The following is a 25,529-nucleotide window of genomic DNA, read 5'->3' on the forward strand; positions in this document are numbered from 1 at the left end:
AGAGAAACAGAGACTCCACCAGGGCACAGTGGGGGAAACAGACTCTAAGTGGGGAGGGACAGAGCCCTCTAAATGGTTAAATGGAAAAGAGGAAGGGGGAGACACAGACCCCCCCCCCCCCACCCAGAGGTGAAGGAGACACCAGGAAGAGGAGAAATCTGGGGGCACAAAATGGCTCTTCCATGTAGAGACGCCAGTGCAGAGTCCTGGGCCCTTGGGGTAACGAGCCTAAGCCAGGGGCCTTGGAGATGGGCACAGCCAGGTCTCAGGCTACTCCTGGTAACCATGCCAGGGTCAGATGTCAGGGCTGGGGCAGATCAATGGGGCAGAGTGTCCATTCCCCCCCAATGCCAGGGCAGCATCGGCACCGACAGGACGTTGTCTAGGGCTCTGTCCAACCTAGTTGCCGATGTGCCAAGCGAGGGGGCTCTGGCCCTTCCCTGGGCACAGCGTGTCAGATCCCTGACTAGTCGCTCCCCTGATATTCGTATTCACAGAGTTCCCTTCCCCACCCCTTCCCCCTGCCCTTCCGGGGTCCCTTTGGGCCTGCGACACAGGGCTGGGAGCCGGAGGGGGATGCGCCACAGGGGGCGATGGCCGCAGGAGTTGGGCTTTCATTCTGCTTTCAGAATCACAGAGATCAGGGGAGTCGCCCCCTCATCAGGGGGTCTCTGCCGGGAGCCCCGTTCCTGAGGAAACGGCGGAGCAGAGGGTCTCTGCCTCTGCAGGCCCCAGGGACCCAAGCCAGCAGACCTTCACGGCCACATCCGTCACCAGCCACTCCTCCGCCCGCGGTATGCAGCCTGCGGCCTCCAACCGCCTGTGTGTGCAGCCCCCAGGGGATCCACCCGGCGGCGGCGTAAAGAGAAAGCGCTCGGCACGTGTCAGAGAGGCCGAGGGGGACGGAGAAGAAAAGACGCTTTTCTACATGCAGGTCAGGGTCGTGAACGGCGTCTCGGTGGCCTGGGAGACCGGGGCTGGCTTTGAAGCCATTAGGAAGCGCCCCCGCATCTTTAAGGCCAATTACAGCGGAGGAGAAAGTTTTGCCGGCTCGGACCGGAGCAGCTCCCACACCAGGTCCGACCTGGGGGACGTGGACCCCGAGGCAGAGAGCGACGCTGGGGGACCAGCGGAGGAGGCTCCGCAGCAGCCGATGGGAGCGCCCCCTGAGTGGCTCCTCACCCCCGAGCAGGGCCTGCGCTGCCTGGCCTGCTGCCGAGTCTTCCCCAGCCTGGAGGCCCTGACCCAGCATGTGAAGCAGGGGCTGCGCGAAGGCTTCAGCTGCCGCGTCTACTACCGGGTGCTGGGGCAGCTCAGGGCGAGAGAGCCGCCCTGGAAGAGACGGCGACGTGGGGGCCGGGAGTGCAGCAAGTGTGGGGGAGAGATACGGCGCCCACGCAAGGCTGCCAGATAGGCCTGGCAAGGACGGGGGAGCCCAGCTGCTGGCTGAGACCGGAGACGACTCTGCCAGCGGGTCCGGACACACACGCCAGTCGCTGCCCCCGCCTAGGAAGCCCTGCCCGCTGCTGGCTTGCCAGCCGGACCGAATCTCCACGTGAGGCCAGGACAACAAGCTCTGGGACTCGCCATGATACGCCCAGGCCCCTGCTTGGAAAACGCCAACGCTACGAGCATCAGGGCTGAGAACTGGCAGCTCCAGCAGTGCCAGGCCAACGGCATCCCAGCCCAGCGCGCCAGATCCACACCAGGCTCCCCCCGGGGCCAACAGGCCGAACCGGAGCTGCCAGGCTCCCTCCCCTCCCCCAGCCCGGCCGGAGGAGCAACCTGCAGCTCCCGCAGCAAGGCCCTGCCGGATGCCAGCAGAGCCCCAGACAGCAACGCCGAGCCCCACCCCTCCATAGGGCCGTGGCCGCAGCCGTCCCAGCCACCAGGGACGGGGAAAGAACTGACGACATCAGCCAGCCTTCTCCCTGCTGGGACCCAGCCTAAAGCCTTGGTCACCACCCAGAGGGCTGGAGGGTGGGTAGCAGAGACACATCCTTAGAGACGCACACGGACTCCGGCCCATCGACGGGAGGCAGGTGATGAGAAGTCGTCTCTCTGCAGCATCCCCAGAGACGGACGCACAGGGCGGCTACGACCAACAGCCCCTGAAGGCTGAGCCGTGGCCTCTGCCGCCACGGAGCAAGGAGCTGGGAGCGCGCCCCGCCGGCACAGACATCAGCTAAGTGACTTACTGCAGGGTTCTCGTCGCGGGGGGGGAGGGGGAGGCTAGGTTCCCGGAGCGACTCAGGGGCTTGTGAGCTAGGGCAGGTAGCTAAAGGGTCTGGGCAGGGGGCTGGAGGTCAGAAAGGCAGATGGGGGCAAGGGCTGGCTGAGAAAAAGGGGTGTGTGGGTGGGGGCAAGGATGGGAGGAAGGGGGTGTGGGCGGGGGCCACAACTCGACCAGCCACAACAGAGCTGAAGCTCTTACCTGCATCTTCACTAGGAGCAGGTTTAGCTGACCCACAGTAGATCCACCTGACCTAAACCCCAGCCCGTGTCTTAGTCCAGGCAAAGGGCCGGTGTCCTCCTCAGCGCCTGGCCCAGCTCGGTCAGATGCTAAATTGAGCGAGAGGGACATAAAAATCTGCTAGGCGGCTTTGACATGCTCAGGCTGGCGCTCAGATCCCAGCTGTAAAGCAGGGGGAACATTCTGTGCTCCCAAGTGCACCAAACGCCACAGCCGCCCACCCGCCCTTCAGCTGAGGGGATGAAAGGCTTTCACCAACATTTATTAATGAAGCTTCACGCCCCTTGGCAGGAGTGGTAGCATCCAGAGCCTTGTGCTGCTGACCGGGAAACTGAGGCACAAAGAGGCAAAATGACTCAACCGAGATCACACAGTCACTCTGGGAATCTGACATTTCTTTGTGCCAGACAAAGGCAGAACCCCTTCCATGCAAAACAGCAACTAACCTGGGAAGGGAAGCAGCGTGTGTGACCATCAGAGCATCCCCCGTTTAGTTTGGCTACTAAGGAGCACAGCCCTAAAGTCACCATATAACCCCCTGTTCATATGTTACAGTCCATGCAGCTATCCATTCTTATCAAGGGCACGAAGCCCTGTCGGAGGCAGTGTCACCTAGTGGATACAGCCCTAGACTAAGCTGCAGGACACCTGGGTTCTAGTCCTGCACTAGCCAGCTGTGTGACTTTGGGCATGTCACTTCCCCGCTGCGTGCCTTAGTTTCCCTCTTTGTACAAAGGGGACACTGACCTCCACTGTCAAGCGCTTAGCGATCTATGGATGAAAAGTGCTATATCACAGCATATCCTTTTCTCTTCCTCCCAGTTGTGAGCACCAGCTACTGCCATAAAGACCCCTGTGTTCCAGAAAGAACGTCAACCAAATGCTTCCCGAGTGACCTACTCAGGGTGCCACTTGCCCCCATCCGGCCAGGAGGTAAATATCAGAGTGTGGCTGACGTACCGGGTTGACCAAAACAATCGCTTGCCCTTTATCCACAAACCTGATGATTCTCAGACCCAGTTTTTGGTATCCACCAACCGTCCCGCTTGGTAGCAGAGTTTTAGTAGCAGAGGCTGTAGTGAGGACTCGGAGGGCTAAGATCATGCTAAAAACACTGTGGAACATTCATATATCAACCTAAAGGAACAGAGTGCATTGTGGGATATGTTGGCCTTGCCTATCTTTATCATGTGTGCAACTTCGTGGGGGATAGGGTGACCAGACAGCAAATGTGAAACATCGGGACTGTCCCTATAAACCTATGTAAGAAAAAGACCCAAAAATTGGGACTGTCCCTATAAAATCGGGACATCTGGTCACCCTACTGGGGGAGGGAGCGGGGGGTTGTTTGCAAATTAGCAAATAACCAAACAACATTAGTCACTCCCTGAATTAACGAGGTTTGGCTAGTCAGTGACTAAGGGGCAGCTGGCGCTAGGTGCCGCTGTTGGCTAATGGTGATATCTGTAGCAGTGAGACCTTTCTGTACTTCCACAGCGCTGGGCTAGCAGGGACTTGGCCCTGCAGGCAGCAGGTAGCTGCTTTGGCAGAGCTGGGGCAGGAAGGAGGGAGCAGAATTGGACTGGCAGGGGATACTCCAACCTCGGACAGCAGTGCATTGGCAGAGCGGGTGGGAGCTGTGCTGGTGTAGCTGGGAGCGAGGCAGGCCATGCTCATGGTGTATGGACCGGTCCGTGTGGGGGGACCACAGATTGCAATAGCACAAGATGTTGCAGGTCCGATTGAGATGTGTTGTCAGAGCTGGGGGAGGCAAGTGCCCACAGCAGCAGCCCCGCAGCTTCGTGCCTGGGCCCAGGCAGCTCTGTCAGCCTCCTGCGTTCAAGAGACCCGATTTCACTCCAAAGAGGAGAGCATTTCCGGAACAAGGGCCTTCGTTCCCAGGACGCTCACAGTAACTGCCCTGGCCGCATGGCTGCCTGCCATGAGCAGAGTCTGGGTGTGACGCTGCATTTCTTAAGGGAACCTGCCTCACAGCTCTCTCTCTGTTCACAGAGTGACACTCGCACAGGGGAAGGGCCTGGAAGGAAGTCTGCGTTCATACAGTTTGCGTCCAGGTTGCGGGGCAGACACAGCAGGAGCTGACCACATCCCCAGCTTAACACTCCCCATTCTTATAGCAGCACCGGATCCTTTGTTAAGGTCAGACGTCGGCAGCCGAAAAGGAGCTTTACATCTTGTATCACAAGATCTCATTCAAACAGGAAAACAACAAAAGGCAGAAGGCAAACTTTGAGCCCTCTTTGAATTCCTCCTGGTGGTTTGAAGCAAAGCAGTCACACTGAAGGCAACAATTCTCCATTCTTCAGTAGGGGCCCGATCCTGTGACGTGCTGAGGGCACTTAACGGCACTCAGGAACCTTTCAGGATCAGGCCCCATAATTCCATATGCCAGGATATTATTATCCTGTAACATTTATACTGCATTGGTGCCTAGAGGCCAGCCAGGCCTGGGGCCAGTTGTGCTGGGGACTCCAACAGACAGAGCTAGTGTCTTCCTAGATGCAAACCACACATGCCCATGGGCTGAAATCAGAGCACATGGAAAAAGCTAACGTTAGCGTGATATCAAAGCATCACTCCAACTAGTAGAGACATTGTCTACACCCAGTGGTCTCTGGTACCCATTTGTGATACGCTGCATGCACAGAAGGGAAGAAGGGAGGTTAGTTCTGTGGGACAGTGAAGAACAGAGGAGATATGTGGATTTTTTTCATGAATTGTCTATTTGATTGCAATCATGAAATCTGCCACGTGGATGCAAGGAGTTAACTCAGTCCTAGGTGGTTTTGTTGTGCGGGGGGCCCTCACAGTGTTTTTGTTTTGTTTTTTTGTTCGGCTGGGCGGCACTCGAGGGTTGGGTTTTTTTGTTTTTATGTTGTTGTTATTGTTTCGGCTGGGCAGCGCGGCGGGGGTTTCGGCGGCACGACACGGGGGGGGGTTGGGGCTTTGGGTGGTCCGGCCCGGCCCAGTGCTCCGGGGGTTTGGGCGGCCCGGCCCAGCCCGGCGCTCCAGGGTTTTGGGCAGCCTGGCGCAACGGGGGGGGGGAGCAGGGGTTTGGTCGGCCCGGCATGGTGCTCAGGGGCGGGTGGGGGTTTGGGCGGCCCGGCGCGGCGCTGCAGGGGTGGGGGGCGCGGGGGTTTGGGCAACCCAGCGAGCTGCTTGGGGGGGGCGGGGGTTTGGGCGGCCCGGCGCAAAGCTCGCGGGGGGCGGGGGTTTGTGCGGCGAGCTGCTCGGGGGGTGGGTTTGGGCAGCCCGGCCCAGCGCTCGGGGGGTGGGGGCGGGGGTTTGGGCGGTCCAGCACTCAGGGGGTGGGGGCGGGGGTTTCGGCGGCCTGGCGCAGCGCTCGGGGGGGGGTGTTGGGCGGCGTGGCGCTCGGGGGGGCTGGGTTTGGGCGGCCCAGCGCAGTGCTGGGGGCAGGGGGTGTTACGGCATGGCGGCACTCTTCTTTTTTGCCTGGGGCGGCAAAAAAGTTCGAGCCGGCCCTGCCTGAAGCTCACAGAGAAGCAGGGCCTGCAGAGAAAGAGACTGTTAGTGGCCCCAGAAGAGCTGGGGTACCAGGGCTAAGTCGGGCCTACCTAATTCTGGAGGGAAATTGTCTACATGGTCAGTTAGTGCGCAGCAAGTTAGCATGCTCTAGATTCACACCCTGGCTTGCTGTGCACTAACTCGCCCTGTGGACAAGCCCTGAGAGAGGTGCAGCTCATCCCTGAACCGGGACAGGAACAAACTATCAACTTCCACCCTTTCAGTTTACGGACACTGGTCCAAAATTTTCCATTGCAAGATTTTTCCTGTTGAGAGAAAATGGCCTTTTTGTAGCAAAAAAATCCATTTTCACCTGCACTGTTTGGGGGGGTGTAGCAATGTGGGACTCACCCCTGCAGCACCTCCTGCTGGTCATCTCAGGGAATTACCTCGCCATCCTCCGGAGCGCCCTCTGCTGGCCAGTGATCCGCCTTACCGCTGGCCCCATGTCCCTCCCAGACCCCGGTGCCCTTTTATCTGAGGTGCTGCCCCCTGGCAATGCCCCCACACTCTGCCTCTGGGTCTCCCCTCTCTGGGGAACCCCCAACCCTCTAATCCCCACCTTGCCTCACTCTGGGCTACTGCCAGTCACCGACTAGCCCCCGCGCCGTGGGGCGGACTGCAGTGTCAGCCACTCATCATAGGCAAGGTCAGGTCTGGACCTGCTGCCTCTCTCTGCAACCCAGTGCCTCTATGGGGCCTTGGATAGGGTTACCATACGTCCGTTTTGTCCCGGACATGTCCGGCTTTTTGGTAATCAAACCCCCGTCTGGGGGGAATTTCCAAAAAGCCGAACGTGTCCGGGAAAAATACTCCCAGCTTTGCCGGCATCCCTGGCTTACCTTAGAGCAGGCTCCGGCGACAGCTGCTGCTCCCTGACTCCTCAGCTCTGTGCAGCTGAAGACCGGAGTTGCCCAAGTGCTACCGGCTTCACGGTTTGCCGGGCAGCCCCCAGACCTCCAGACCCTGCCCCCGGCCGGGCGCTTCCCGTCCCGGACTCCGGCTGCGCTGGGGAAGTGCCCGGACGGGGGCGCAGTGGGTCTGGAGGTCTGGGGGCTGCCCGGCAAACCGGGAAGCCGGTAGCGCTCGGGCAGCTGTTTCGTGTGGCTGGGAGGGACAAGGGGGAATGTGGGGCGCTCAAGGGAGGGGGCGGAGTTGGGGCGGGGACTTTGTGGGAGGGGTGGAGTTGGGGCAGGGCCGGGGCAGGGAAGGGGTGGAGTTGGGGCGGGGACTTTGCGGGAGGGGCGGAGTTGGGGCAGGGCCGGGGTAGGGAAGGGGCGGAGTTCGGGCGGGGACTTTGGGGGAGGGGTGGAGTTGGGGAGGGGAAGGACCGGGCCAGGGCCCCGTGGAGTGTCCTCTTTTTTAAACCCTTAAGTATGGTAATCCTAGCCTTGGACAAGGCCCTGCAGCCTGGGGAGTTGTCAGCCTGGAGCTCCCCAGCCCCTCTGGCCTTTCCCCAGCCCTGCCTCACTCTAGGCACCTCTAGGTAGGCCCCCCCGGGCCCGGCCCGGCCCGGTCCGGCCTCCCTGGAGGCAGAGAGAGTCTGTCTGCTCCTGGCCCACTGTCCTCTTATAAGGGCAGGCTGTCTCTGCTACACTCCTGCATTTCTCATCCGAGCTCTGGCTTCTCTTGAGAGCCTGCTGCTCTCGGCAGGTGCCGCGTGAGATTATGACGCTAGCAGACCAGGTGCCAGCTCATGCCAAGGTCCCCCTGTCTCCGCTGAAGACAGCCAAATACAGAGCTGGAAACAGTCTTGCTCCCCTGTGTATTAGTGTTGTTAAAACAGTTATTCTAATTATAAGAATGTGTTTAGCGTTTAGATTGCATTAAATGCATGTGAGTTGCTGCAGCTTTAATCTAATGTATAACATCTGTATCCTATATGGCAAGGTAGTATTTGAGCAGTTATATTGTAAGCCTCTGTAACTGTATAAATCACCCGACTGGAGAGAGAGATTAACTCGTGTGATGGACGGATCTGCAACTGAAGGTATTACATCCTGCTTAGCAAGAAAGGCCAATGGACACCAGATGGACTATTGTGGACAAAGGACAAAAGACTTTGTTGCTCTGCTCTTCTCCCGCCCCCCCAATGAAGATGAGTCATGCAATTGGATTCCTCACATCAGTTGAGGTTGCAGCTCAGAGCACATGAGAGGAGGGGGATAAAACCCCTAACAAGGAGGCAGTGATTATCTTTGTGCTGCTTGGAGTCTGAGGGGGCAAGGTTTGTTAGGCATAAGCAAGAGATCCCCAGTTGCTTAGTCTTAAAGGTCATATAGAGCTTGCTTGTTAGAGACTTCTATTACCTTTTGAAACTTAAGATTGTAACTCATTTGTGTGTGTATGTTTACCTGCTTTAACCTTGTAAATAACCCTCTAGTTTCCTTTTCCTATTAATAAATCCCTATATAGTTTATTATAGGATTGTCTACAAACGTTGTCTTTGGTATGAGATTTAAGGTACAATTGACCTGGGGTAAGTGACTGATCCTTTGGGACTGGGATTAGCCTGAATATTGCTGCATCTGACGAAGTGGGTATTCACCCATGAAAGCTTATGCTCCAATACATCTGTTAGTCTTAAAGGTACCACAGGACTCTCTGTTGCTTTTTACGGAATATTGCTGTGATTCTTGGTGTAAGGGACCATCTATCACAAGGGTAGCTCACCTGGGAGGCAAGACAGACTGGAGTACCCACGGGGACTGTCTGTGACTCCATGGTTAGGCTTTTTTAGCACCTGAGGAGTTTGCACTTGATGACTGGTTGGTGAAATCTAAGTGGAGACCTCACAGCCAGTTTGGGGTTTGTGCCCTGGGGTTGGTACGCACGCTCTTGGGGCCCAGCACGCAGCATGACAGAGATTAGCTGTAGGGGTAACAGTTTACAGAGGTGCTGAGACAGGTTTTCTAACCCTAACAGTAGATGGGGCTGTGACCGCAGCATGGCTCAGCCCAGGCATTTGAGCACCACTAGTCAGCCTGGCTTCAAAACCATGAGATTTTTTTCCTAAAGTTACACCTGTCTCCCATCCCTGTACTGTTGGAGCATCCCCCAGTCTCAACAGTATTTACCCTCACAGCACCTCGTGCGGCAGGGCTGGTATCCCCATTGGACAGCTGGGGAGCTGAGGCTGAGAGAGACTAAGGCCCAGACGCTCAAAGGTGTTTAGACTCAATGGAAATTAGGTCCCACAGGGAGTCTGCGGCAGCGCAGGGGCCTGAAGCCGGTCTCCCTGTGTCCCAGCCTGGAGCGCTGACCTAGGCCCACCCCCGCTGTCTTTTATTTGCCTTCTGCTTTTTGAACCTCGAGGGGTCACGTTTCAAAGAAAAACGACAGCCGAGAGTCCCCTGGGATCACAGGAGTCTGGGTCCTGGGGCTTTAAGCAAAAACACCAAAATCATGAGCTGCCCGTGCTGTGACACTGGTTTTGTAAACGAATAGATCCTCTGGTGACGTTTTCAGTTGGATTCTCACCTAAGCTTTGCCCCTGTTACGATCCCGCGTCCCAGCGATGTTCTTACACTACGTCATTGCACGGCTGCCCCGGGGATCTTCTTTAAAGGGTTAAAAAAGCCATTGCCACTTTGAGCTGAACCGCCCCCTTCATTGCTTGGCTGCAGGGCTGTGCGCCACAAACCCTGCCGGTGCCCGTCCCCCTGCAGCCTTGTCTGCACTATTGCTACCGTAACCCACGGTCACATGGTGTCTCTGTCCCCCTTTAGTGGCCAGGCCACATATAGCGGTTTGCGTCCCCTCCAACGCTTGGGTTCACACAGCTGGTCCTTTAACATGAGCAGCGGCCGATCCTGCTTTTAGGGCCAGAGTCTCAAGTCCCTACCAATGGTGCTCCATCCATTACATTGGCACTGCTCTGATCTACCTCTCTCGGACGTCAGCTGTGGACGCTGTTTTAAGCGCCCGATCCATGATACCTACTCTGAGCAGGGACAGCTAACACGGTGTCTAAAAAAAGCCAGCAGCCCAGATACCCTCCGGCTCCCACGGCCGCTATGACCCATGGGGCTGGCCCGCTGCTGGTGCTGGTGGGAAGTGTTTGCAAACTTTCCCTGGCTTAGACAGAGTTAAGGAAGTTCAGAAACCAGGATCCTGACATGACCGTAAATCCCGACCCATTGCGACTTAAACACACTCCTTGCAAAAACGTATTGGTGACAGGGGAGCGGAAAAGCCCCCGACAGCTCGTGCCCTCACAGCTAACGGCTGCTGCATACGGACCAGAAAGGCAGCAGGCCCGGAAAGAATTTGTACCACCAGTGTCAGAGGTCATTGCCTCTGGGAGGCAGCAATGCCAGCAGACGCGCTGTATTTACACAGGTAGTCACTAGAGGGCACTGGCGCCATTGTATTGTTGCCTTGAACCTGTTGCCCAAAGCACCTTACGCTTAGGCTGAGATTCATTTTTACCATTGCCACAGGCTGGGTCCTGCCATTTGGGCCCTGTGCTGCGTCGGGGCCGTGCGGGGCTGTGCGGGGCTGTGATGACTGTGATGCCGGAAGCAAACCCCTCCCAAACAGCCTGGCACGCAGCACGCTCCCTGCACCATCCAGCTGCCCACAGTGCCCCTCTGCAGACCAGCGGGTACAGCCAGGACCCTGTCCCTCCTGCACACTAGGTGGGGGCTGTCTACTACGTCCATGTGCCTCTAGGGGAACAATCTGCTGCCCTAAGCCATTGTTCCTGGCAGCCTCCTCCTCCCGGAGAGGCCAATGGGCAGCTAGTGACCCTGTGCTGGAGGAGCTGAGCTGGCTGCTGGCGGCAATGCTGCGGAGAGGCAGGGATGGGGCTCTCAGAGTCTGCTGCTCTGCTGGTCAGTCTCTCCAGGGGAGCAGAGCCGTGGACTGGGGACCTGGCTAGCAGGGGCATAGCCAGGTTCTAGGAGCAGGGGGAGCGAACACACACAAAATGGCGCCACCCGCTGCCAAATGCTTCAAGATGCTCAGAGAGAAGCATAAGTACAAAGTACTATCATGAAGGACCCGTGTCATATCCTTGTAAGTGCCCCCTGCTGGCCACCCGCTAACATTGCTGTGAGGGGCATTCCAGCCTATGAACTCTTTATCCCTGGGATAAAGAACAGAATCCAGCCACTGCCCCAATCTCGGGATCCCTGGGCCCACCCTTAGGGCACAGACTTTGGTGCATGTTGGAAGCTGCTATCCAGCTTCCTAGTCCCTCTGGTTGCATCCCTGACCCCTCTGAGTTCCTGATATTTAAACACACCTCTCTCCCAGAACTCCAAAAGGTGTGATGCGTCAGTTTTAGCATTGAACCCCTCGTGGGCATGCAGTAGTGGTGAAGAGCGAGACACTTTCCTGAGACTCTAACACATTAATGCACTTTTATACTTCATCACGTAGAGCACAGGAGAGCGCAGATCATACAAAACAATCAACACTAAACTCATGTTCCTCACCGCTCCAGGGCATTCTCTGAGCTGGGGTCCAAGTCCCTCGGGTTGTCTGCAGGTCTTGGGCTCAGGAACGTGGGCATGAGGCTGCTACATACTGAGGAGTGCTCCAGTCCTTTAAAAAAAAAAAAAAAAGTACTGGAACATGCTTCCAAGTCCACCGCTAAGTGATACTGGCAGCACCCAACTGCCATTGCAGCTCCTCCAGAAGGTGCTAGAATGGCGTTCCGGAGTGTTCCGGCACAATTCCAGCCCCGGTGCTGAGTGAGCTCTCTGCTCCCACCCATCTACGCTCCTGTGGCTAGCACTTCCTGGCCAACATTCGGTCAGTCATGCCCCCCACTTCTCCACAGGGGCAGGCACCTCTGTGCATGGGGTTCGCCCCTCCCCCAGCAGCGCTATCTTCCCACAAACCCCTTGAAAGGGGTGCTGAAGACAGGCTTCTGTGGAAGTGGGGGTGCTGGTGCCCCAGAGCCGGTGCCCGGGCGCAGAGCCCAATGCAGATGACCCCAGTGTCCCACAGGACCCCATGACCTGCTGGGACTGTCCCATGGAGGGCGCTAACCCCGCCCCGACAGAGCAGATCAGGAGTTGTTCCTCATGGGTGTGGTGCTGGGCTTTCTCCCAGCAGGGAGGGGGGTGCTCTGGCCCAACGCCGCCCCCTCCCCATGGCAGGCATTTCTAAATGGACCCCTCAGGCACGCGGCCAGGCACACGTGTGACCAGCTCTGGGCACATGCCATCTCCAGGCTGGCCGACAGCAATCGGCAGAACAGCCAATGCGCCCCCTGGAAAGGGATGGCTGAGGTGTTTGGGCGGTGCTGCCGGCTGCGCTGCTGGGCATGCGCTTCCGGCTCGGCCACGGCGTCCACGTGCCCACCCGGCTGCCTTCGCCGCAGCCAGTACCACCCGGTGCGTGCCTGGGAGCCCTGCGGCCCACCCACGCGATTTAAAAGGGCCCAGGGCCATGGTCGGTGGGTATCAAAGGCAGGGGGAGGACGTACCTCCCCAACAGCCTTGCGTGGCCCTGCCCACACTCAATCCCCTTCCTGCTTCCTGGGCTGTGGTGCTGGGGGCTCTTCCCCCCGTGGCCTGTGCCCCAAGCTGGGGGGCTAAGGGGGACCGGCCTGTGCTCTGGGAAAGGGGGTGGGGCGCGTCTCCCGCTGAGCCTCCCTCCCGGCACTCTGGGGCTGGTGGCACTCGGGTGGCCTGGGAGTGTGTAACGGGGCGGGGGGGCTGACTGCCAAGCTGGGGGTGGGCACAGCTTCCCTCATGACACCCAGGGAACCCCCCGCTGGTGCCGTCCTGCAGCAGCGCGGAGATCACCATTGTTATTGCACATACCCCTTGCTCGGGACAGGTTGGCCGTGAGGAGCTTTGCACCCAGCATTCAGAGCTGCAGGCAAAGTGCCACCGTGACCAGCCAGCAGTGGGGAGTCCACAGAGGAGGGACAGGCTGAGGAGCTGGGTCCTTCTGAAGTCTGAGCAGTTCTTGGTGGAAGGCACACTGCAGGCAGAGGCTGTCCGGGCCTTGTGGGAAGCTGCATTCTGCGCTGAGCCCTGCACTTTGGGCAGGACGCTGGGATGGGGAGAGTTAGAGAACAGCCACCAGGATCAAACGCCTGGGCAGTAAAACCTGTCAGGAAAGGACAAGGCCGGGGGGTGGCCGGTCTGCAGCAGAGGGCCCAGGGGAATTGAAGCCATCTGCAGATCTGCAGGGAGGTCTTGTGAAAAGGACGGGGGCTGATCCTGCAGCAAGGATAATGGAGGTTAAATATCAGGAAAACCTGCAGGACTCCAGGAGCAGAGGAGGGCACTGGACAGGACAAGCACCTGGGGGAGGCTGCAGACTCTGCCCCCCGGGGCCCAATCCCCTTTGCCCTGTGCCATCACTGGCACTGAGCCGCTCGGGACAAGTGTGAAAGCCGGTGACTCACTGGGCTCAATCATTTGTTGTCAGATATCAGCTCTTGTTAAAGATTATTAATGCAGACAAGAGCGGGGAGAACTGGAAGAATAGGTGTACTGTCACTTTAAATCTATGGCAGGGAGCCAGGTCCTGGGGACTGGGAAGGGTCAAAGAAGCAGAGAGAGACAGAGCAGCCGTGGGATTAATCCTGCTCCCCTCACTCTAATAAAGTCCCTTGTTCAGCGTTGGAAGAAAGCGACACTTCTCCTTTGTCCCCTAGGGCAGCTGGAACCCGCTGTGCCGACGGGAAGGGCCTGTCGCCAAACCAAGTGAGATGTGGGACGTCTCCGATCCCGGTGCGGAGATGAGAGCGTCATGTACGTAAGTCACTCAAATCCCACGGGAAGCGCCCCCGCGGTGACCGTCAGTGCCAGAGCTCACGAGTGCTTTCCACGGCGGGGCTGGCTCTGCTCTCCCCTCTGTAGCATGGTCTGTTTGTACAATGCCTGACAGGGGCCAGGTACCTAAGCCTCAGAGAGCAAAGTGCAGACAAACCCCGCCCCAAAGATGACATCAGAGACACACAAGCACGGGTGGCATGTGAACCTCCACTTCAGGGACACGCGAGCCCCAGCCCCACCCCTTCCGCCCGAGGCCCCGCTCCACCCGGCATCTTCCACCCCGCTCACCTGCCGGAGCCCTGAGGCCTGTCAAAGTCAGACTCGGGACTCACAATTTGTCAGACCACTCTGTTTATTAGCACAGCGCTCTGCTAATACATTCAGTTAATGTGAGCCCCCATGCAAGACCCAAACAGTCTTATTTATAGAGATGCAGGAATTGGCAAGGAGCAGAACCCCCCCCCACCTGCCACACCCAACAGAAACCTTTCCACTGCTAGAAATACACCAGGCCGATGCTGCTGACGTATGTCAGCAGCAGATGCCAACACCTGAAGATATGCAATCAGTTCAGAGAGAACTAGAAGTATTATGGATCTGTCAACATTTCTTCCACGCCTCGGATATGTACGTGAGCCCGAGACGACTATGGGACAAACCTGCAGGCTGGACATGGGCGCTTTAGCATGATGTAGCCTGCAACGTATCAAGGAGCAGGTGACCAACTATCCCGCCCTGAAATACTAGGATGTGAATGGAGAGACAGCCTGGCAGTGGAATGGGGCTGAAGGCTGAGAGTTTACACAAATCCCCTTTTGACAGCAGCCGGCTCTCCTGCCAGCAGCTCCCGCTCTGCCCCAGCTCAGGGCTCCTGTCCTGCAGCTTCTATGTTTTCTTTCCAAATTTCCCAGGCTGCCCCACACCATTCGTTCAACCTCCCAGGGTCAGAGTTAATGCTGTGTGTTTGAGTGGCACTCCCCCAGCCAATCAGGTTTTTTCAGTGTAGCCTGAGGGGCGGAAGCGCTCTCCCAGCTTCACACCAGAAAGTGACTACACACCAGCTGGTGGCCCCCAAGCGCCTGCCCTACATGTGGCTGATACCGCGATGCCACAGCTCTTAGCCATCAGCTACGAGAAAGGGGCTGGGATGTGCATCACCGACTTCTTACCCAGAGCATTTATTCTGGCACTTTCCGCTCAGAACCACCTCCATTCCCTGCAGCCTGGCTGGGGGGGGGGGCGGGGGGGAGGAGAACAGCTGCACTGCACTGCACAGCTAGAAAGGCACCCCCGGTGGGTGCCCGGGGCAAGGCCCCTCCAGCTAGAAGACCTGCTCTTCACCAGAGGAACCTGGGTTGGGATCCCCCCCACAGCTCTGCCCCAGGGGCCTTGGCGGGTCTCTGACTTACAACAGGGCTAGATGGGAACTGCAAGGAGACAATCTCCCCAGAGGAAAAGATTCAGTATTAATGTCCCAGAGACTGGGGAGACCAGTTGTCTTGCATCTTCCTCTGGCACATGTGATAATGGTCACTGCTATTATATACTGCTGGGGGAATTCTGTGCCACTGTGTGCATGCATAATTAATATGCTCTGCATAATTTTAGGTATTTTTGGCAGAAAATAGCTTCTGCCAGAAAGGTGCTACAGTTCCACCTTTTACCCACCAGAGGGCACTGTGGCGCTAGAACAGAGCAGCCACTCCGGCCAACTAGGGAAGAGAAAGAGCCTGCAATGCCTTCTTCACAGCGCCTGTTGGGCCAGGTCAGGAGACTGGGGACATGGGGAGACAGACAGTGTGGGGCTGCTGGGGGGTCACAGACAGAGGCTCCTAAGGGCTAGTGGGGGGGGGGACAGACTGGGGCAGGAGCTGAATGGGAGTAGAGGCACTGAGCCACAGGGGGGAGGGAGTTGCAGGGCCATATGGAGATGGGGGAGGGGGTTTAGGGCTGCATGGGGATGAGGGGAGGTGGTTGGCTGAGGAGGTTCAGGAACAGATTGGGATGGGGGGAGGGGCCTGGCTAAGTGGGGGTGGAAGGACACATGTGAACAGGAGCAGATGTGCCTGACTGAACGGGAGAGGCTAGGGGTCATCCAGGGTCTGCATGGGGGAAGCTCCCTAACAATCCCTCCCCATGGCTCTAAAAAACCTGTTCCATACTTTTCCCACCCATACCCAACAACACCCCAACTTCACACTCAGCCTCCTTCCCAGCAATTACTTCCTGCTCCCTCAGCTCCTCCGTTACCCCTGACTCCCCCAAGTCTTTGCACTGCTTCTGAGGGGTGCGGGAAATACGGTTCTGTACTATAGTTTAAATTAATTATTATTCAGCGTCCTGTATTAATATGCCTAGAAAGGAATCTATTTGTCAAAAAACATTTCCTGGATCTTTTTTGTTGTCTGTATTGTTACAGACATCCTTGCTGACAGGTATTTCAAAATAAATTACCAAAATGATTGAAATACATCTGATTATATTGTGTTATTTTGACAAATAAAATATGCAGAATTTTGCAGAACTTTAAAATATTGTGTGCAGAATTTTTAATTTTTGGCGTAGAATTCCCCCAGGAGTAAAGAGGATATTGGAGACATTGTATTGGACTAGAAAGACCACTGGTCTGATCCAGTATGGTAATTGCTACGTTCCTCTCTTTATAGTTTCTATCTGTTTCTATTAGACTTTCTTTGCTGAATTCTATTTAATGATCTAATTTCAAAGCAAATGTCTTCTAGTACTTGTGACAATGCGGTTCTGGCGGAACCCAACTGAGAGTGCCAACTCAGGACAAATTGCTCAAATAGGGCAGTTACAGCCCAAGGCTGGGGTTTTTTCCACCTCTAAGGCAAACCAAACCAGCCAGACTAGGAGAACTTCGGTCTCATCCCCTGGCTAACCGCAAGTCTCACAAGCAATCTCCTTAGACACTCCAGTTTCCCAATATTACCACCAGTGCCACTCGTTATGGGGACAAATGGTTATGAAAACCAATACCCCAGTAAAAGAAAAAGGTTCTCCTGATCCCAAAGGACCAAGCCCCAGACCCAGGTCAATATACAAATCGGATCTTCCCCACAAATCACGCTGTTGCCAATCCTTCAGAATCTAAAATCTAAAGGTTTATTCATAAAAGGAAAAAGATAGAGATGAGAGTTAGAATTGGTTAAATGGAATCAATTACATACAGTAATGGCACAGTTCTTGGTTCAGGCTTGCAGCAGCGATGGAATAAATTGCAGGTTCAAATCAAGTCTCTGGAATACATCCCCCGCTGGGATGGGTCCTCAGTCCTTTGTTCAAAGCTTCAGCTTGTAGCAAAGTTCCTCCAGAGGTAAGAAGCAGGATTGAAGACAAGATGGAGATCAGGCATCAGCCTTATATAGTCTTTTCCAGGTGTAAGAACACCTCTTTGTTCTTAAATTACAGCAACATGGAGTCTGGAGTCACATGGGCCAGTCCCTGCATACTTTGCTGAGGTACAAGGCGTATCTGCCTTCTCTCAATGGGTCCATTGTATAGCTGATGGTCCTTAATGGGCCATCAAGCAGGCTAGGCAGAGCTAATCTCAGCTTGTCTGGGATGTCACCCAGAAGCATAGCATAAGTTTGCCATACAGACAGTATAGAGCCAATATTCATAACTTCGACTACAAAACTGATACATACATATAGACAGCATAATCATAACCAGTAAACCATAACCTTGTCCTAGACACCCCATTTGACCCCCTTTACACAAGATTTGGGTGCCACTACAGGACTTTGGTTGCAACAATGATCTATATGGTCCCAGTTTATGTCAATAACGTCACACCCCCAACACAAAATTGATGCAGGAAGGGATGACACAAACATCACTGACTGCATCCCAAGAGCTCCCCATCCTGGGTTCTGTCTTACTACAGCTAGTATTGGGTTAGAAGCCATACCAGTGTATAACAGAAATGGTTTATCAAAATCATGTTTAACCACATGATTGAACCTCTTTACAACCTCAAGGTAAAACTTAGTTAGAACAATAGTGGATTGGATCTGCTCTGGCAGCATGGTTCCTGTATGTGTTATGTGATCTTGCCAAGAGCTAAAGAAAACAGCTACTTTATCCATACCAGCTCGGGCGAATGTTTGGAACCCCATTAACATCGAATAAATGCAGATATTAATGTTCTTCATAGTACAGGAATCTTGGCATTTAGCCATGAAAGCAATATGGTAGTGTGCCTCAGTCTTCCTTTTCATACAGCACATTAGGTTTGGAATGTCTTTTCCCCTGTGAAAAGTTCCCATATTGTTTATAGGCATTACCTGTGAAACCCCAGTGTAACAAGGCCTTTTAACATAACGTGTGTTCTCATGTATTCCTTTTAACATGTTCAAGGGATTCTCCAAAAGATTAGGCACATTGTACATTTTTACAGTTTGTGGCAATAGCAACACATTCATTACAAAATTAAGCAATAACAACAAGTTCATTGCAAGTGTCCATCTACAGTCATGTTTGTCATGCCACCCCTTTGGTTCAATACCATTGGAGTTTGGGCATTTTAGGGTTAACCTGTGGCTTCCCTTTGCCAAATTCAGTTTTCTCTTTCCTCCTTGTTCTGCAGAATCAAACCCTGATTTCTCTTGCTTAACAGACTTTACTGGCTGATGGGGTGGGCCCTCTGTGCTAACAGCTATTAGCAAGTCCTCCCTTTCCCAGCCAGGCAAGTAATTTGCACTACCCCAGACCAGAGCCAGTCCACCAGTTTTCCTATCCTTAACTGCTATAATTTCCAAGGCTGGACTCTGCCTTAAAGAGATACCACACAAATCCAAAGAGTCTGCGGGTGAGAGTTTGCTTGCTCTCCCCCGCATCCTCAAGCATTCAGCCATAAAACTGCTCTGCTCTGACACATCAGTAACCAAATCTGTCCTCAAACCCTGAAGCGCAAACTGCTCGTTTAAAGAATTAGAAAGGAGACATTTCTGTTCCAACACCATTGTCTCCCCAACAAGTTGGCCCCACACAGCCACTTGGTTATAGGGCTGCCTCAATTCCTTAACAACTTTTACTTCCTCTGAGACCTTCTCAAAGCTACCCACACTGGATCTTTTAAAAGGAAAGTCAGTGGATCCATTCACAACAGACAATTTCTGGCTGCTAGGAACTGAAACTTCCTTGATTAAATCACTCTCACACCCTTCAGTTGCAGGGAACTGCTTGCACCGAGTACCATGAGGATTCCTTTCTCCAGGAGCTTTTCTAAGCAGCAAATCACCCCTCACAGAAATTCTGCCCTTACCCTCTTCACCTAGGGCCTGCTCTAAAGGAACACTTTCCTGAGCAACAACAGACTCTGTCTGGGTTTTACTTGCATTCAGGATCACCTTTGGCCCATCAGGCAGATCTCTACACAATCCCCTTTCAGGCACACCCATAGACTTTTTAGATAAAAGGTTAGAAATACTTCCCTTCTCTTTGCCACACACAAGCTTAGGAATTTTTTCCTTTTTGCTACAAGTTGTTAAACTGTCCGTAGGTACCACAACCAAATTACCTTTCTGCTCTCCTTGTGCCCTGGCTAGGGTATCACCCTGATCAGACAGAGTTGTTACACCCTTCTCCAACCACACATGAGCAACAGGCAAAATACAAGCACCAGAATTTTCTGGTCTCTGGGACTTTGCTAAGACACTAACTGGATGCAACCTAGTTATGGTGCCATTCTCCCCAGCAGATGCAAACTTAGGACCATTCCCTTCCTGGGCTTTAGTTGAATCCAGAACCAACTCTGAGACAGCTACATTACTCTCAACCATCACAGGCCGAAAGGCCCCTTCTGTCTGCTCCACAGACAAAAAAGAGTTGGAGACGCATTTTTCTTTACCAGACATACCGTTTGGGATTTCATTTCCCTTGTCCCAGCAAACCGGGCTGTTCACAGACAACTGCTTGGAGACTGGGGTAGCTTCCTCCATAGGCAAGTCAATACCCCTGACAGACACAGGCACATTTCCTTCACTGTCGCTATTCTTCGCACAGGAAACAGATAAGGTATAGGGACACTCATCTTCCACTCTCCTTGCCTTCCCAAACTGCTGACTAGATAAAGCCATCAGCTCACAAGAACGCCTAGACTCATCCAAAATCTCCTTGTTCTCCTCTCCCTTCGCTTGATCTAATTCCAGATTTACTTCTGAGACATTAGATAGACATTCAGAAACTTCATTTACAGCCAAACAGCTACTTTCCAAGGACAAACTTTTGGAGAAACCCTCCATAGGCACAACCTTAGGATCAATCCTCTCTTGTGCCTGGTTTGTATTAACTTGACTGACCATAGCTTTAATATCATTTCCAATCATAATATCCTTAGGGATTATGTCTTTTACTCCCACAACCATGGTGCCCTCCAATCCCTTCCATTTCAGGTGGACTTTAGCCAAAGGCACCCTGACAAAATACTTAGATAAGGCTACAACAGTTACATCTTCACCTGGCAAATAATCTTCCTTCCTGACAAGACTTGCTTTAACCAGAGTAATATCTGCTGCGGTGTCCCTCCATGCCATACACCTTTCTCCATTCACTTCTGCACTGCTAATAAACTCTGCGTTATTTCCCCCATATTTAGCTTTAATGTGAGTTTTAAGGTCAAATTCTTCAGAGACCACAGAAACAGCATTTGCACACAGGGCACCAATGCTGGGCTCTGTGTGGCTTGCCTGTGAGTTTACAACAACAGGGTTAGCATTTGCCGTGGCATTTGGGGTTGCTGGTTTTGGGCTGCCCTTCAGTGTCGGGCAGTCTGATCTCATGTGGCCCAGGATACCACAGTGATAGCATGTAACCTGTTCCGTCCTGGGATGTGAGTTCCTACCCTCCAGGCCCCCTTGAACTCCTTTAGAAGAGTCAGGTTTATTTTTAAATCCTTCCCTCCTCTTGAACTGGGGGGAATGGTGATTACTTTTCCCCGGGGTTTTACACCCTTCTCGAGCCCTGTTTTGGGTATGGGCATCCGCAATCTCTGCTGCCCGTAGGACTGACTCAGGGTCCCTGTCACACACAGCTGCTCTCACATTGTCAGGCACAATGTCTAAGAACTGTTCCAAAGTTATCAAATCCAGCAGTTTTTCAAAACTCCCATGCGCCTTAGCTCCCACAACCCACTTTTTAACAAAACCCATCAGCTTATGAGCACATTCTACAAAAGTACAATCCTTAGACATTTTAAACTCTCTAAACTTAACTCTGTAAGATTCAGGAGTAACCTTGAACCGCCTTAACACAGAATCCTTAAACAGCTCATAATCTAAGGCTTCTTGTTCCCCCAAGTCATTGAATACTTCCCTGGCCTTTCCAGTCAGTCTGGTCAGCAGGACAGGCATTCGCTGACCCTCGGGGATCTGGTACAGATTGCAGAGGCGTTCAAAGGTAGACAAAAACTCCTCTATATCCTCAGTATCGTTGTAAATGGGACACATCCTTTCCCAGTTTTTCTCATGGCGGGGGGGAAGTGGAGCACCAGGTGGGGATGACTTTCTCCGCTCTTCCAGTACTTGGAGCTGAAGTCTGGCCGTCTCCTGTTCCATCCTGTGAGTCTCCTGTTCCATCCTGTGAGTCTCCTGCTCAGCAGCGAGCAGCTCTAGACGTCCCTTACGAGCTCTCTCATCAGCCTCCTTCTCTAATTCTGCTATTTTTTGCTTCTCCAGCAACCGAAGATCCGCTAGCTTCTGTTCATGCTCAAATTGCAGTTTACTTGTCACCCTTTGCATCCTAATTTTTTCTGCATCTTCTGCAGCCTCAGGTAAGGGCTGTGCTCTTGCCCCCTGATCACTGGCTATTAACAGATTTCTCAGTTCTTCCTTTGTAGCTTTCTTTCTAAAGCTTATCCTCTTTTCTGAACACAAATTTTCCAGGGCTTTTTTGCCAAGTCCCTCATATGCTCTTTGCTCAGCCATTGCAGCAGCTCTTTAACCAACAAAACTCTCAATCCCAAAATTCAAATTTGGATAGCGTGGGGTTCTGACCCAAAGCTTAATTGACCTGGTTCTGTGGATCCAAGCACGACTACGCCACTGTGACAATGCGGTTCTGGCGGAACCCAACTGAGAGTGCCAACTCAGGACAAATTGCTCAAATAGGGCAGTTACAGCCCAAGGCTGGGGTTTTTTCCACCTCTAAGGCAAACCAAACCAGCCAGACTAGGAGAACTTCGGTCTCATCCCCTGGCTAACCGCAAGTCTCACAAGCAATCTCCTTAGACACTCCAGTTTCCCAATATTACCACCAGTGCCACTCGTTATGGGGACAAATGGTTATGAAAACCAATACCCCAGTAAAAGAAAAAGGTTCTCCTGATCCCAAAGGACCAAGCCCCAGACCCAGGTCAATATACAAATCGGATCTTCCCCACAAATCACGCTGTTGCCAATCCTTCAGAATCTAAAATCTAAAGGTTTATTCATAAAAGGAAAAAGATAGAGATGAGAGTTAGAATTGGTTAAATGGAATCAATTACATACAGTAATGGCACAGTTCTTGGTTCAGGCTTGCAGCAGCGATGGAATAAATTGCAGGTTCAAATCAAGTCTCTGGAATACATCCCCCGCTGGGATGGGTCCTCAGTCCTTTGTTCAAAGCTTCAGCTTGTAGCAAAGTTCCTCCAGAGGTAAGAAGCAGGATTGAAGACAAGATGGAGATCAGGCATCAGCCTTATATAGTCTTTTCCAGGTGTAAGAACACCTCTTTGTTCTTAAATTACAGCAACATGGAGTCTGGAGTCACATGGGCCAGTCCCTGCATACTTTGCTGAGGTACAAGGCGTATCTGCCTTCTCTCAATGGGTCCATTGTATAGCTGATGGTCCTTAATGGGCCATCAAGCAGGCTAGGCAGAGCTAATCTCAGCTTGTCTGGGATGTCACCCAGAAGCATAGCATAAGTTTGCCATACAGACAGTATAGAGCCAATATTCATAACTTCGACTACAAAACTGATACATACATATAGACAGCATAATCATAACCAGTAAACCATAACCTTGTCCTAGACACCCCATTTGACCCCCTTTACACAAGATTTGGGTGCCACTACAGGACTTTGGTTGCAACAATGATCTATATGGTCCCAGTTTATGTCAATAACGTCACAGTACTATAAAGGGATACCATACCATCTGCTTCAATATAACACACTTGTCTGAAAATTTTAAACCAACTATTACTACAAGTAGCACCCACGAGCCACTAGAAATTGAAAGAAATGAGAGAAAAATATTGTTTGGTATTTTTTCCATCTTCTTTCCTTGGTGCCCTTGACAGCTTTTGGGAGTAATATGTCTTAGGTGAGACCATAAATTCTGTGCTAACTCTCTCCAAAAGGGTTGGTTTTACTCTTTATGGATAGCTATTTTGCTGGTTTTATGTATAGTCAGACAGACAGTTCCCTGCATTGTTTGTGTGGGTCTCTCACACAGCAACAGAGGAGACAAGTCCAAAAAAAATAAAGAGTGATGGTAAAAATACAAAAACTGTCAGGGGGAGGAGGGGATATTATAGTCTTGAAACTATTTTTAATTCTTTCTTAAAATGGACTAGATTTCAAGTTGATTGTGTCTCTTTAAATTAGAAACTTTAAAATGTTTATTTTTATAATGAAACAAGGTCAGGAACCGGCATTTGTGCTGGCCTTCTGCCCAGCGGTGAACTTCATCCTCTAAGAACAAAGTTAAGGGTACTCAAATCAACATAACTGGTAAGTAATAAGTGCTTCTCAAAAAGGGAATTGTTTTTACTAAGGAAACATAAAACAGAAAGTCTGAAAAGAAGGAACACAATTGCTTTTTAAAAAATCCGTTGGGAACGACCCTTTAATAGCACATATGCATCCCCACACATTGCAATCCCGCCCTTTTGTAAATAAAATAAGGGGTTGTTTTTTTAATGTAAGGATACTAGAGGCAAAACATGGCCTCAGTTATAACTTTGCAATGCTATGGGCTCACACAAACAGGCAGTATTTGCCGCTCCTAGTGTTACCTGTGGGAACATTATATTGCACCTACCACCACACTGGATTCCACATGCGTTCTTGGCTCCTGGAGTCTTGCCATCATTGCACCACCAGTGGCTGTTGATTTGTAAAATTCCATAGTCAGTGCTTTGGTCACCAGGGTTGTAGTTCGTGGCACTTGTGTTAAAGGCGCTCTCGTATCTTGCTGTGCACACCCCTGTGAAGGTTCCATTTAAAAAAAATAACCACACACAGATGGATGTATTTTCTCTGGTGATAAAAACTCCTCATAGCTTGATATGTTACATAAATGCGAATCTAAATGCCCCCTGTATCACCCATTCGTAGATGATGCAAATGATTATTTAGTACAAAGTACACACAGGTAGTTTTGCTTCCTTTTAATCTGATCAGATTCACAATCCTTATTAAATATGAAGAGTAAGAAAAAAACCATTCTACATGTAAAACTTTTGATTTTCATATGAACACCACATGGGGCCAATATCTTTGAAGGAAACACCAGTAAGTGTTTTGGGGTAGGGATGCCAACTTTCTAATTGCTGAAAATCAAACTCCCGAGGCCCTGCCCCAGTCCCACCTCTTCCCCAAAGCCCAGCCCCCACTCACTCTTCTCTCGCCCTCCCCCTATCGCTCACTGCTCTTCCTCCTCCCTGTTGCTGGATTGTCTCATCCTCCCTCCCTCACCAGCTGGGCTCCCTCTGCTCCAGGGCTGGGAAAGGAGCTGCAGTTGGACTCAGAGCCTTCCTCCCGCCTGTCTGCAGATAGAAGGCGACCCTGGTTGAGCGGGGGCTGTCGAAGGTTGATGACCCAGCGCCTCCCCTCCCACTCCCACCCTCCGTGGTAAGCGGACTTTTGGTCTCCAGTCAGTACATCTGACTGGACACTGCCAGGTCCCTGTTTTGGCTGGATTTGCCAGTGGAAAACTGGCACCTGTCAACTTATCCCCTTTCCCTCCCTGCCCCCTGAATCACATGGACATCTCCTCCAAGGAAGCAGACTTACAGTGTCCCAAGCTGTAGCCCCAGTATCCATCCAGCCCAAGCCTTTTCATTGCTCTTGCCAGCTCACACCTTTCGTAGATCTTCCCATGAGCAGCCAGGGCAGGAGGAGAAACCCCAGGATTAGCAAAGCCTTCATGCTGGCAGCGTAGCAAACCCAGGCTCCTACCACTGAAACTAGAGACGACGTGTGCCTGCTAATATTGGGGAGGAACAACCGGGAACAGCTCAAGTCACACCCTTCCCGGAAAGCAGCGGCACTTCCCTTGAGTTCTCAGCTGTTCCTCCTGCCATGCTGGGCATCTAAAGCAACAGCCCCTCCCTGCAGCTCCCAGCTTTGAATGATAAACTGCAAATACTTTGGTAGGTGGGTTAAAAGGTTGTCTAGTTCACTCTGGCATCTGTAAGTTCTGCTGTCTTTGGAGATGCAGTGTGGCCTAGTGGACACAGCACTGGACTGGGATTCAGCTAGGGTTACCATATCTCATAAATAAAAAAAGAGGACCCTCCACGGGTCATGGCCCCGCCCATTTCCCCACCCCCTAGCCCCGCCCAACTCCGCCCCTTCCCCCACCCTAACTCCGCCCCCTCCTCCCTCCCACTCCCAGCCAGGGGGAAAGGGCTGCCCCAGTGCTACCAGCATCACGGTTTCCCGGGCAGCCTCCGGACCCTGTGCCCCCAGCCGGGCACTTCCCCTCCGGGGCTCCGGCGGCTCTGCGTAACTTAGACTGTATAAGTTACA

The 25,529-nt window shown here is 53.0% G+C and overlaps 1 pseudogene; it reads right to left on the reverse strand.

Annotated features, from left to right (window-relative positions):
* Positions 1–23,618: 23,618 nt before the first annotated feature.
* Positions 23,619–25,041, reverse strand: LOC135975897 (lysozyme C-like; annotated as a pseudogene).
* Positions 25,042–25,529: the final 488 nt, after the last annotated feature.

The sequence above is a fragment of the Chrysemys picta genome, chromosome 1 (genome assembly GCF_011386835.1).
Source record: "Chrysemys picta bellii isolate R12L10 chromosome 1, ASM1138683v2, whole genome shotgun sequence".
NCBI lineage: Eukaryota > Metazoa > Chordata > Testudines > Emydidae > Chrysemys > Chrysemys picta.